Raw genomic sequence first — 12,260 nt, 5'->3', positions numbered from 1 at the left:
GCTACTTGTCTCTTTGCGCTTCTAGGTAACTGGAAGACGAAATTTATTGGTTGACGGTTTGTCCCCCACAAGTTTACATTTAATAATGCCACTGTGACACAAGCGCCACGAAATGAAAATTATTTGGAATAAAATCGATGGCAAAGCAAAAATGCTTGAAATACAAGCGTTAAACTTTCCTTGCTTCCATCTGATGGAACTCGTTTGAATGGCTTTGACGCTGTTTTACTGATAATGGCGATTGCAGGATTCCAATGTCCAGTAGATCTCGCCTCCCCCCCCCCCCCCCAACGGTGCTGCGTTCACAAATAATGGTGTAAGGTCGTTATAGTTTTACCGACAGAGATCACGTTTATCAAAATTAAGTACTCATAAGGAAAATACCTTCGCTTTTTTTTAAGTACCTCACAACCATACTGTTAATAAAGAAGCTTCAAAATAGCTTTTTGACTGAGTAGGAAGGAGTAAAGAAATTCCTCAAACACATCAATTTTCAGTGGAAAATATGAACGAAGAGGGTGTGGGCCTAACCGGCGGTAAACTCAGTTAACTCCCGGGCCTTTGCGACTTGAACTTATCCTTGCGAACTGTGCTGCCAAGTGGGTTGAAAGTGCGATGAAAAGCATGGACATTTCGTCACTTTCCTCCTGAGAGATACGGCCACACCTAGTTGAATCCTCTCCCGTTTTGCAGCGATCACGCTCGAAAAGCTCCAACATCTCTCGAAGAGGTAGTCGTAAACATATTTTGAATGGATAATAACTCGTTTCGCCCAACTATACGCCACATGTAGACCAATTTCTATGATCGGGTGCATTCTTAGAGCTGCGAGACCTTTGCAGGGGTCACACTCGAAAAGCTCCCACATCTCTCGACATAACTCGTTTCGCCTAACTACAGGGTTCGTCCGGAAAATAAGTGTCCTGAGCTCAGGAAAAAAAATGTATTACACTTTTACATATCTTAAGCTAATATTCCTCAAAATAGGACCCTTGTGAGTCGATACACTTGTTCCAGCGGCGTTCCCATTCCTGGAACGCTCCCGCGAAGGCATCATCGGGAACCTCTCGAAGACTCGTCGTCGACCTCTTCTCTGCCCTCCACGAACATCTTGTGCCACCGAAAGATCATGTTTCTGGACATGGCTGACTCCCCGTAAGCCTGGTTAATCATACCGACAGTTTCGGTAGACGATTTCCCAAGCTTTACCGCAAATTTGATGGAATAACGCTGATCCAAAAACTTCGGCATCGCGTTCCGTGACGTGGGTCGAGCGTGGAGGTTCGCGTTAACAGAGCTCCTCACTACACCACAGCTCAGAGCCGACTGCCTTTTTCAGCGTCGCTTGCCAAAATACCCCCCTCCAATCGAATCCCGTCAGAGCGGTGCTGGGCGCGCCTGGAGCGGCGCGCCCAGCCAGGAGTCAGTACACTTATTTTCCGGACGAACCTGTATATTATATGCCGCACGTACGCTAATTTCAAGGATCGGGTGCATCCTTAGAGATGCGAGACCTGCAATACATAAGTGTAGTGCCATATGCATAATTAAGGATACTCATAGCCTGTTATAATACAAATGTATAATCCATGATTTCGGAGTTTCTGAAGTTCCTGCCACATGCTCGTACACTACAAGTACATACCTGGTGATAGCATTTGAATCATAAATACAAACCTTGTGTATCGCATTTTTTTCATTTGGTTCAATATAATATTTTCATTCCAACCTACTATTTGTCCCTCTATAAGCACGTACAAATTTAGACCATACGCTCCGAAAAATTCGCAGCTAGCCTTCGTATTTACTATGTATTCTCCCTGTGCAGTGAATTTTAAATCATCGAATGAACGTTTTTCATGATTTGTTCGTTGCAGTTAAAAATGCGTTGAAAAATACATGTGTATATACCGAGAAGTATCTAGGAAAAGCTGAAGAAAAAACCGATTGATCAAACTTTACTTGAATATGAATACCCCCCAAAATGGCCTTGATTCAAAAGACAAAAATTCGACCAAAAGGTTCAAAATATTTATATACTCTGCAAAATGACTATTTTATATCACGTTATCCCTGTTCACTTAAAGAAATAGAATGCAATATTTTTTGAATTTGGACCACTAAGACAATTTAGGAGGAAATCGAAAATAAAATAACTTGGAAGCCTATCAGGTTCGTTTGCTTAGAAACTTGAAATTATCATAAGTTGAGGGAAAATTTATCTCTCAATAAATGACTCAGCTGATAGCAAAATATCGACAAAGATGAAATCTACATCGGTGAAAGAATTAATGACAATAAAAATTAAGGCAATGTGCAATATCAATGGCAATTATCAATTGACGAATAAAATTAGCGACCACGGGCAACTAATGGGGAAAAGGTCCGCTTTATGGAGGGAGTAAAACTTGAGCCAATGAGTGTTGATAGATTATTATATAGCCCTGCAAACATGCGAGCGAACGGTTCCACTATCATTTATTGACACAACATTTATGAGCACGCGGTATCAATTCCTGGCCAAATCACGGTCAGTGTGATTTTATCACAAATATATTGGACCACAATTATCTCTGTCTCGTAGCAACTTAACCCGATGGAAGGCGTAGCTCCATTTCGAGCATGGCAATTATCAATAATACGGGCCGTCGGCTTCCACTGACCTGTTCATCGATACCCCTTGCTTAATTACTGTGCGCTTCAGCCGGATTAGCATCCTCAATCAGCCCCTCTGATTATTTTAATTGAAATTTTCACTTTTTTCCCCATCAATTGCATGCATGCGCGGTATGTTCAGAACAAAACCGACAGTCGAGGTAAATATGAAAAATTTTATTGTTAACCTATTCAGACAGAAATGTGTGGATTACATTTTTTCATGCAGTTAAACTAAATATAATTTCACAAGTTAATTTCTGTTTACGTCACCTTTAAAGCACTGCTTCATCTCCATGTAAAACCTCTTTGGTACTGTACATGTAAAACATTTTAGCAATATACCGCTGGAGGATGTTGTAATTGCATTTAATTAATTATTTCATGTAACTTATTGCTGGATTTACTATTTAGCATACGCAACAAAAATTAACTTATTATTTACTCAAGAAGATAATTTTCATCAAAAATTTATCATGGGTTTTGTTATTAAATATATATAACTACCTTCGATCTTATTGCTTCGCATATTATACCTATACAATCTTATCGACATCTCCTACACGTTTAAATCGTAATACACAGTAACAAGTCGTCCAAGTCACATGATTAAATCAGACTGTTACAATGAGGAAATTCTGTGACATTCACAGCGTTTCTTGATCCACAGGTACATAGTTTGCGACAGTGAAAAATTAATGTCTGTTGGTCGCTACAGTTATTTAAGTTTCACTATGTAGGGATAAAATTAATTCTTTTTTTTTCTTTGATGAACGTAGCTGCCCTCTTCCTCTGCAAGTTACCAAGTAACAATGCTATTTTAAGGTCATAATCTAATGAAGAATATAGAGAGCTGAAAAAATTAGATAAACATTGAATTTTGTTCAATTAATGCATAGTAGATTTAATGAGGGAAATTATTCTTGGTAGCGTGCTCAATAACTTACAAAGTTGTTCCAGACCTATGGTGAGAGCTAGAAATAGGTGATAGGTTTACCAAGGAAGTAACGGTAAGGCATCACTAATTAGAGTTTACATTCTGTTACAAAGAGAATGATGAAGTAGCAAATTATTACTGAGTCAGTGGGGTTGAAAATAGCTAAGGAGACCACTCATTAATCCAAATAGTTCTTAAAGAAGGTAAATCTTTAAATAATTTTTAATTTTTACCAATCTCAAGGGAAATTTGTAAAAGTTTGTAACAAAATACTTAATGATAATTCCATATCATGCAATTTGGAATGTAACTTTTAATTAAAATTGAATATTTAAATCTGCTTCTCTCTTGCAGGAATCATTAACTTTTTTGAAAAATGTCGTCTAAGACCATGAATTGGCTCATCATTGCCTTTAATTGTCTTGCCATAGAATTTAGCCAGATAGAAGAAGTAATGGCTTTGAATGAGGACAAAAAAAATGAAGCTGACTTCATCAGAAAGTTAGAAAATATGAAATGCAATTCAGATGAATTTCAATTTAAAAACCATTGTTATTTTTTAGAAGAGTTGAACACAAAAGGTACGAGACTGATGGAGAAATCAACTGATGTTGGAGTCAATACAATAAACTTCAAAATTTACACAACTAAGTCATTGCTAATATTTTCTGACCTTGGAAATTTTAAAAATTTAGCACAGATACATAATTCAAATTTTTATTGGGACTTAAAGGCATAGATTTATATTAAGCATACCCGAACAATTCCCTCAATAAAAATGAAACTGATTATTGATTATTTCCATAATGATGTTGCTCATATAAATATTCACTGTTTGCCTCCATCCATGAGATTTCTATGTCTGGAGTCAAAGGTTACTTTATAGCTGACTTAAATGTGTTTTCACATGAAACTGGACTTGCGGCCCAAATTTAGTGGCATGTGCTGCTTACCCTTGGATATAAACAGCTGAACAAAATTTCCCCCTACTTTGCAAATGATCCTTTCTGGAAACAGATATACAAATCCTGTTCTCATTAATTAAATCCTTCCTACATCACTACCAGTTTCCTTAACGTCCCCAACATTTTTCTGGATATATTTGAGGATCTTGCATTACACAAATGTTGAACAGAATACCTTAAAATTGAATTTTAAATGTTGAAATCACAGATGGTGGTTAACGAAAACCCATTGAAAAGTACAATGGTTTTAATTACTTAAACAAGGTATGACTTGAAACTTTTATAGAGATGTGTATTATACAGTTTCTAGTTACAAAACTAGTCATTAAATTATACTGATTAATTATACTGATTAAATTATACTGATTAATTATACTGATTAAATTATACTGATTATATTAATTCTGCCTTCAACAAAAATAATATTCCAAGGTTTTTCAATAGTAATTAATTATGCTTAATACATTTTTGTAAACAAAGTGGGATACTTTTTCTACCTATTGTTCTCTAAAATAAAATTTTCTCTCTACTTAGGGAAATGGAATATTACCAATATGATGGAAATTTGCCACAATCATAATTTTGGAAAAAGAAACCATACAGCAACAGAAATGTATTGCAATCCTGCTTCATCAGCTAGAGGAATTGCCATAGAAACTGAGGAGGAGATGGATTTTATCAAAAATACACTGATTCATATTAATGAAGGTAGTATCAAACTATTCCATGGATAATAATTCCCAAATATCCCTATTTATTGGTCAATTTTACCCTATGTACTTTGAATTCAGTAATGCCATCTCCAAGAGACCTTCAAGGGTAGCACTGACCATTTAAATATCACTTCCTTATTTATTTACTGAACATGGTAGAATATGAGGAAAAGTCACAGCTATTAAACTTTGTAAAGATTTCTGAGCCAAATTCAGTAAATAGAGTCCTCTGCAATCACCAAATTTCATTTGAGCTTTAGGCCACAAATGGAAAACTTACAAGGAACACTATTCTGGAAAGACACCAACATCATATTCTATGAAATAACCGCTACATTATTTAAAATGACAAATAAATTCAAGGGAAAAATACCTCATTAATGATTATATTTTTAATAAATTAAAAATAAATGGTGGTTAATAAATTAAAAATAAAATATCCTGAAATTATTAGATGGTTGTAAGAAGTGAGGATGTTTCTTACTGTCTTACTGTGATGTTTCTTTTCCCATTATTTCTCTCATAACTTTGAGACACATTACAGAGACTCTGGAGCATCCATATACATTGATGGTCTAATGACTTTTTCCAAACCCTATCATCAACAAGTTTTCTTTGAGAAACAAACAACATTTTTTTCTGCTTTAGAAAAATTCTATTTGTTTTTGTTACCCAGCTTCTCCCCAGACTGCAATTTTTCATGGTTCGAACTTTTCAAAATATTACTTTGACTCCCAAACTAAACTAATTAATAAGATAAATCACAGTGCCAACAGGTGGGTTAATCATGAGTCAATATATATCAGCAAAGAAAAAAACAGTTGTTTAAATCAGAACTTAACATTTCACTGGTCTCAGGGTCCCACTTAACTCGAGGAGTCTTCCACAGTCAGCCATCTGAGATATTTTGATTTCTGTTTCCCATATTGAGTGAGCTTTTTACTTGACCAAGAAGCAAAACAATTTTTCAAAAAGTTTTCATGACAAAATTTGAATCGAAGCCTATTTTTCCACAGGAAAACTATTCAGATCCTCAAAGGATTTTTACTTCAGATTTTTCCCCAAGAAAATAAAGGGTACTTGCCCTTTGCCACTTGAATATTTTCAAAACATGAAATCCATATAACAAGGGTAGGGATTCACACTTATTTCAAAATGAGAGGTGAATTTTTAACTCATTTTGCTTTTATCCAAGCATTTTAATTAAATCTTTGGCGTGCCATTCTTAGTACAGATATTTCTTCTTGACACAAAAGTGAAGTAACATAAAAATATGTTTTTAAATTATTGCTCGCATGCTTGCATTTCACACAGTCTTTTGACTGTGTGAAATTATATTAGCATGATAATTTGCAGTATTTCCTCAATTTTTGACAAAAAATCCTTCCAATTGGCAGGCCATCTTACTGAAAAATAAGATGTGTTTTGGGTCTTGTTAGTGCCAGCCAGTAAATTGAAATCTTCAACTTCCAAAAAATATATTCTAGAAGGAGTCGAATCTATGTATGCCCACTCATTTTTAAAATTCACTACTTAATCCATGCACTGAAGAGAGCCACATATTACATACACTGAATGGGAAACCCCTTTAATTATTCATCCTATGTTTTTATGATGGAAAGTATAGTCAAAATGAGTCCTGTCAACTACAGGACTCAGCCCAATTGCCAAGGATCATGCCTGGCAGCGAGGGAGGCATAGCTTCTGTGGCCATCATCTTACGAAATCCTTGCAAAGCAAAACCAACAGCAGCAGCAAAGAAGAAGCAAAAGAAGACTGAATCAATCAGCATAGGATCTTGTTATTTTAGGAAAATGTTGAGGACAGGAAAATTAGAGAATATAAAGCAACAGATGAAGAGAGGAAATATAGATGTTTTAGGCCTGTGAGATGGAAGGATAGCAGGAATCACTGGAGTGATAGTTATAGAGTAATATACACCAGAGGGGACGAGAGCCAGTGAAAGGTGGCAATAATATTAAATAAAAAGGTAGGAGGGAGCGTAGTCAACATAGAACAAGCAACGGATGGAATATTACCAGTGAAAGTAAAAGCACTGATGAATTTGATCATTGTTCAGATATACATGCCTCCAAGCAATCATAGTGAGGATGAAGTCAATAGCCAATAATCAATTAATACAATCAGTAAGAGGACATAATCAAGGATGTTCCTGGAGGGGAGTATTTGATAGTCATGGTAAAATGGTAGGCGATGGAAGAGATGGTGATGAACTGAGGGATTACGGTTTAGGAACAAGGAATGATCAAAAGGAGAAAGCAATTGAGTCCCGCAGGAGATAGGGATTGATCATCACCAACACTTAATTTGGGCATCAAAAAAGGCATATGTATACATGGAATATGCCAATTAACTCACAAAGGTATCAGTTAGGTTATATTATGGTTAGGCACAGATTTCAGAGCAGTATGATTAATTTGCATTTCCCAGGAGCAGATGCAGACTCAGATCGCAATTCAGTTATTATGAAGTGTAGTATCCGATTCAAAAAGATAAGGCAGGGGAGGTCGTATAGGTCATGAAATGCAAGTGCATTAACTAGACTGAAAAGGATGGAGTGTCATCAGGCTGTAGAGAAAATAATGAGTATGGGAAAGGAGTTGAGTACTATAAAGGAGCATTGGAAATATATCAAAAAAGGAATATCGAAAGCTGAACAAGAAACCATAGGAACTGTTAATAAGAAACCATTGATTATGGATGAGATGATTAGAAAGATAGATGAGAGAAGGAAATGGAAGAATGTAAATGCTGAATTCGGTCAAATAAAATATTTCAGAGTTAAATAATAATTTGAGATTTAATATAGCAAGAAATAATGAGCTCTACGGCCTCTCAATAAAGAAGAAAGGGGAAGAAAACTCCAATGGCCGTAAGGATTAGTTGCCAATCTCTCGTCAGACCAATTGTTGTGTTGGTGTGACGGGAATCACGTCAGGGACCAACCACAACCTCTCGACCAGAATACCCTCTGTGGTGGTTTACGGGAGATTAATCCGCGTCAGGGACCAACACACAGCCACACGCACACTATCCTGCCTGAAATCCTTCACGAGGCTGTGAGACCCTGTTAAAGAATTTCAGATGGAGATGGAATCCTTCACGAGGCTGTAGAGTAGACCCCGTTAAAGATTCCAGGATATTCTCAAGCACACACTCTGTGGCGGTTTACGGGAGATTAATCCGCGTCAGGGACCAACACACAGCCACACGCACACTATCCTGTCTGAAATCCTTCACGAGGCTGTGAGACCCTGTTAAAGAATTTCAGATGGAGATGGAATCCTTCACGAGGCTGTAGAGTAGACCCCGTTAAAGATTCCAGGATATTCTCAAGCACACACTCTGTGGATGGCAACATTTTCTTTCAACCTTGTGTTGGAGGTGTTTTCCCTTCGGTTCGCTGAAGAGGGCCACTTTGTGGCCGAAACACGCGTGTTCGACGCACTTCCTAGTTGCTTTTTACCTGTGTCCAGATTCTCCCAGAAGTTGGGCCCTTTTGAGTGTGTGTGCGTTTCTCGAGTGCTTGTGTGTGTGTTTGGTCTGTGCCATCCACAGAGTGTGTGCTTGAGAATATCCTGGAATCTTTAACGGGGTCTACTCTACAGCCTCGTGAAGGATTCCATCTCCATCTGAAATTCTTTAACAGGGTCTCACAGCCTCGTGAAGGATTTCAGACAGGATAGTGTGCGTGTGGCTGTGTGTTGGTCCCTGACGCGGATTAATCTCCCGTAAACCGCCACAGAGTGTGTGCTTGAGAATATCCTGGAATCTTTAACGGGGTCTACTCTACAGCCTCGTGAAGGATTCCATCTCCATCTGAAATTCTTTAACAGGGTCTCACAGCCTCGTGAAGGATTTCAGGCAGGATAGTGTGCGTGTGGCTGTGTGTTGGTCCCTGACGCGGATTAATCTCCCGTAAACCACCACAGAGGGTATTCTGGTCGAGAGGTTGTGGTTGGTCCCTGACGTGATTCCCGTCACACCAACACAACAATTGGTCTGACGAGAGATTGGCAACTAATCCTTACGGCCATTGGAGTTTTCTTCCCCTTTCTTCTTGAGATTTAATAATTAATGGGTAACAAAGAGAGCAAAAGAGTCACAGTGGAAGATGCAGTGTGAGGATATAGAAAGTTTGCAGAGGAAGGGTGAAATTGATGCACTATACTGTACAAGAAGGTTAAAACACTGTTGGGAAGTAAGAAGTGATAACAACTAGAGATAAGTTAGGAAAAATATTAGTTGAACTAGAAAATATCCTTGAGAGATGGAAGGAATATATCGAAGAACAGTACAATAAAGAACTTAGGCCAGCAAAGGTTAGGCATAGAAATAGGATATGACGTAGATGAAGATAGCTCAAGTGCAGGCTCACTCAATCCTTAGATAGAAAGGGCATTAAGGAAAATAAAATCAAGTAAGCCCTTAGGGGTAGACAACATTCCTGGGGAACTACCCACGGTTTAGGAAAATGTGGAAGGAAGAGTTTTTTGGACTAATTTGTAGCACTTATGAGAGAAGAATTTGACAGAACACTATGTCAGATCAATGTTAGTTCCTATTTCAAAAAAAGTAAAGGCTATATCATGTGAGGACAATAAGTTTGATTTTGCATGCAGCTAAAGTGGTTCTCAGGTTCATCAACAAGAGAATGGAGAGTAGGCTGAATGATTACTCAGGCGATGATCAGTTTGGGTTCAAGAACAGGGAGGCATGTGTGATACAATTGCAGTAATGAGGTCAATAGTAGAGAGGGACATGGAATACAATCAGAATGTATTTGAATTGCATAAGACAAAGAATTGTTCACAGGGAGGAGATAATTGATGACAGTGACAATGAGTAAGAATGTTAAGAAAAGACTTGACAAAATTTTCATATGAAACATAGTTATGTACAGTGTGGAAACATGGTCATTGAAGAAGGATGGTGGGCGTAGATAAGAGGCTTTTGAAATGTAGCTGTGGAGAAGGATGGAAAAGGTGAAGAAGATCGATAGGAAAACAAACAAGGAAATGGTACCAGATATGGTGGGGGAGGAGAGGGGATTGTTGAGAGAAATCATAAGGAGAAAAGAAAAATGGATTCAAAGCATATAGATTAACAATGGGATGTTGAAGACTCTGTAAGGGGGAAAATATTGGGCGAACAAAGAATGAGATTGGTATGTTGGACAGAATGAAGGGAGGAAGGAAGTATATGGAGTTGAAGAAGGGCTTATTGTAGAGTAAGATTTTGGGTTGTGTTTTGTTGGGAGGGACAAGAGAATTGTTTGGTAGTTTTCATCCATCCAAAACCTACCATCATTGGTAGAATACCTAAAATAATAATTACATACACATACAAATCCGCTAAAAAATACACAACTGTGGGTCAACGACTTAGTCTCACTCAGAGAAATACTCCAAGGGATGGATCTCTTACTCCAGAGAGGCTCACATTAAGCATTTCTCAGAGGATAATGAACCGGTAGAACTTGACATGGAGAACCAATCATAGAGTTTAAGAAATGAGTTGAATTTTTCTGGGACCTGAACCCATGACTGGAATTAGGTGTTTCTCTATTTATCTGAGGGTCCAAGATAATAAATACAATGATAAAGACATTGACTCATTTCAGAATGGCATACTTTCTTCCTAAAGAACAACTGTGATTAATTCACTAACAAATATGGATCCTGTTAAAAGTCAGGGTATAGTCAACTCCAGTGCTTCCCCACAAAATGAGAGACAAAAATATTCCTCTGCCAGCCCTGGATTGATCAGAAAAGTTCACATGAATATCCCTATCATTTTTTATGAAATGTATTTTTTCCTTACATTAAATTAATATCTCACGATTAAACTTGTCAGGATATTGTAAATATTTTATTGAGTTGAAACATTTTAATGATTTAAACTTAAATTTTTTTCTTAGGTCAGTTAAAAGTGCTAACCAGCGGGTATTGGGCATGCTGGCCAAAATCTAACCATACATTGAGTGACAATACCACTCACTGTGGTTTGTGGAATGAATGGAATTCAACAATCAACAACACCATAATAGGACTCAAATCATGCAATATGTATTGTGAACCACATGACAAAATCTTTATCCATTATGTACTGTGGAAAAAACAAGGTGGGTAAAATAAATGAATATCATTGCATAAAGTACTGCAATAGATGAAAAAATTGTTATCAACCCGATGGTTGGTTTGATAGGTGATGGTAGAGTTCACCCAATACTAAGTCAAATGGTGTCTGTGATTTGCACATCAGGGAGCCAGATGCTTTCCCTGTGCCACCTATATTTTCCCAGTAAGTTCTGCTACCTAAGCAATCACCCAGCTTGGGTAAATCTTGGGGGCTCAGAGAAATGTGTATAGAAATCAAACATGGACCTTCTGGTCAATAGCTCAACAATCTACCATTGGACTACCATTGCAGTTCCCCACTGCATTACATAAAGAGCCCTAATTAACATGTATGAATTAATTATTCAGTACATTTATTTTAAAAAAGTAATGTGTATTCACCAAATGGCAAGAACAAATTTTTAGACTAAAGAGCTTGTGCTTGTATGTGACAAATTTTCCATAATCTCATCATAAGCTTCTTCTATTAGCACAATTTTAATTGGTATATCTGTAAATTACAAATGTAATCACACAACATAAATGGTAGCTTCAGATATCAAGATAATGTTTAATATCTAAAACCTATGAGTCAATTGTTCCTTGCAGTGAACACCTTCACCATCAATAGATCTATTACATCTAATACCACTCCAAATTTCACAGAATGCGGAGTAGGAAGTTTTATTATGAGTCAACAGTTTTTTCTCGGAAGGTCTAAACAGACTTTTAGGCTTGAGGAAGAGGCTCAGGAGACAAGAACTATTTTGCCATCCCCTGAATATGAGAATTTTTTTCATTTATCAAAGGATATATTTTTATATTATCTCCAGTAAAATATGATTAAAAA

This window comes from Hetaerina americana, unplaced genomic scaffold (assembly GCF_022747635.1).
Source record: "Hetaerina americana unplaced genomic scaffold, ioHetAmer1.1.p SCAF_80, whole genome shotgun sequence".
Classification (NCBI taxonomy): Eukaryota; Metazoa; Arthropoda; class Insecta; order Odonata; family Calopterygidae; genus Hetaerina; species Hetaerina americana.
This window is presented reverse-complemented; position numbering follows the sequence as displayed.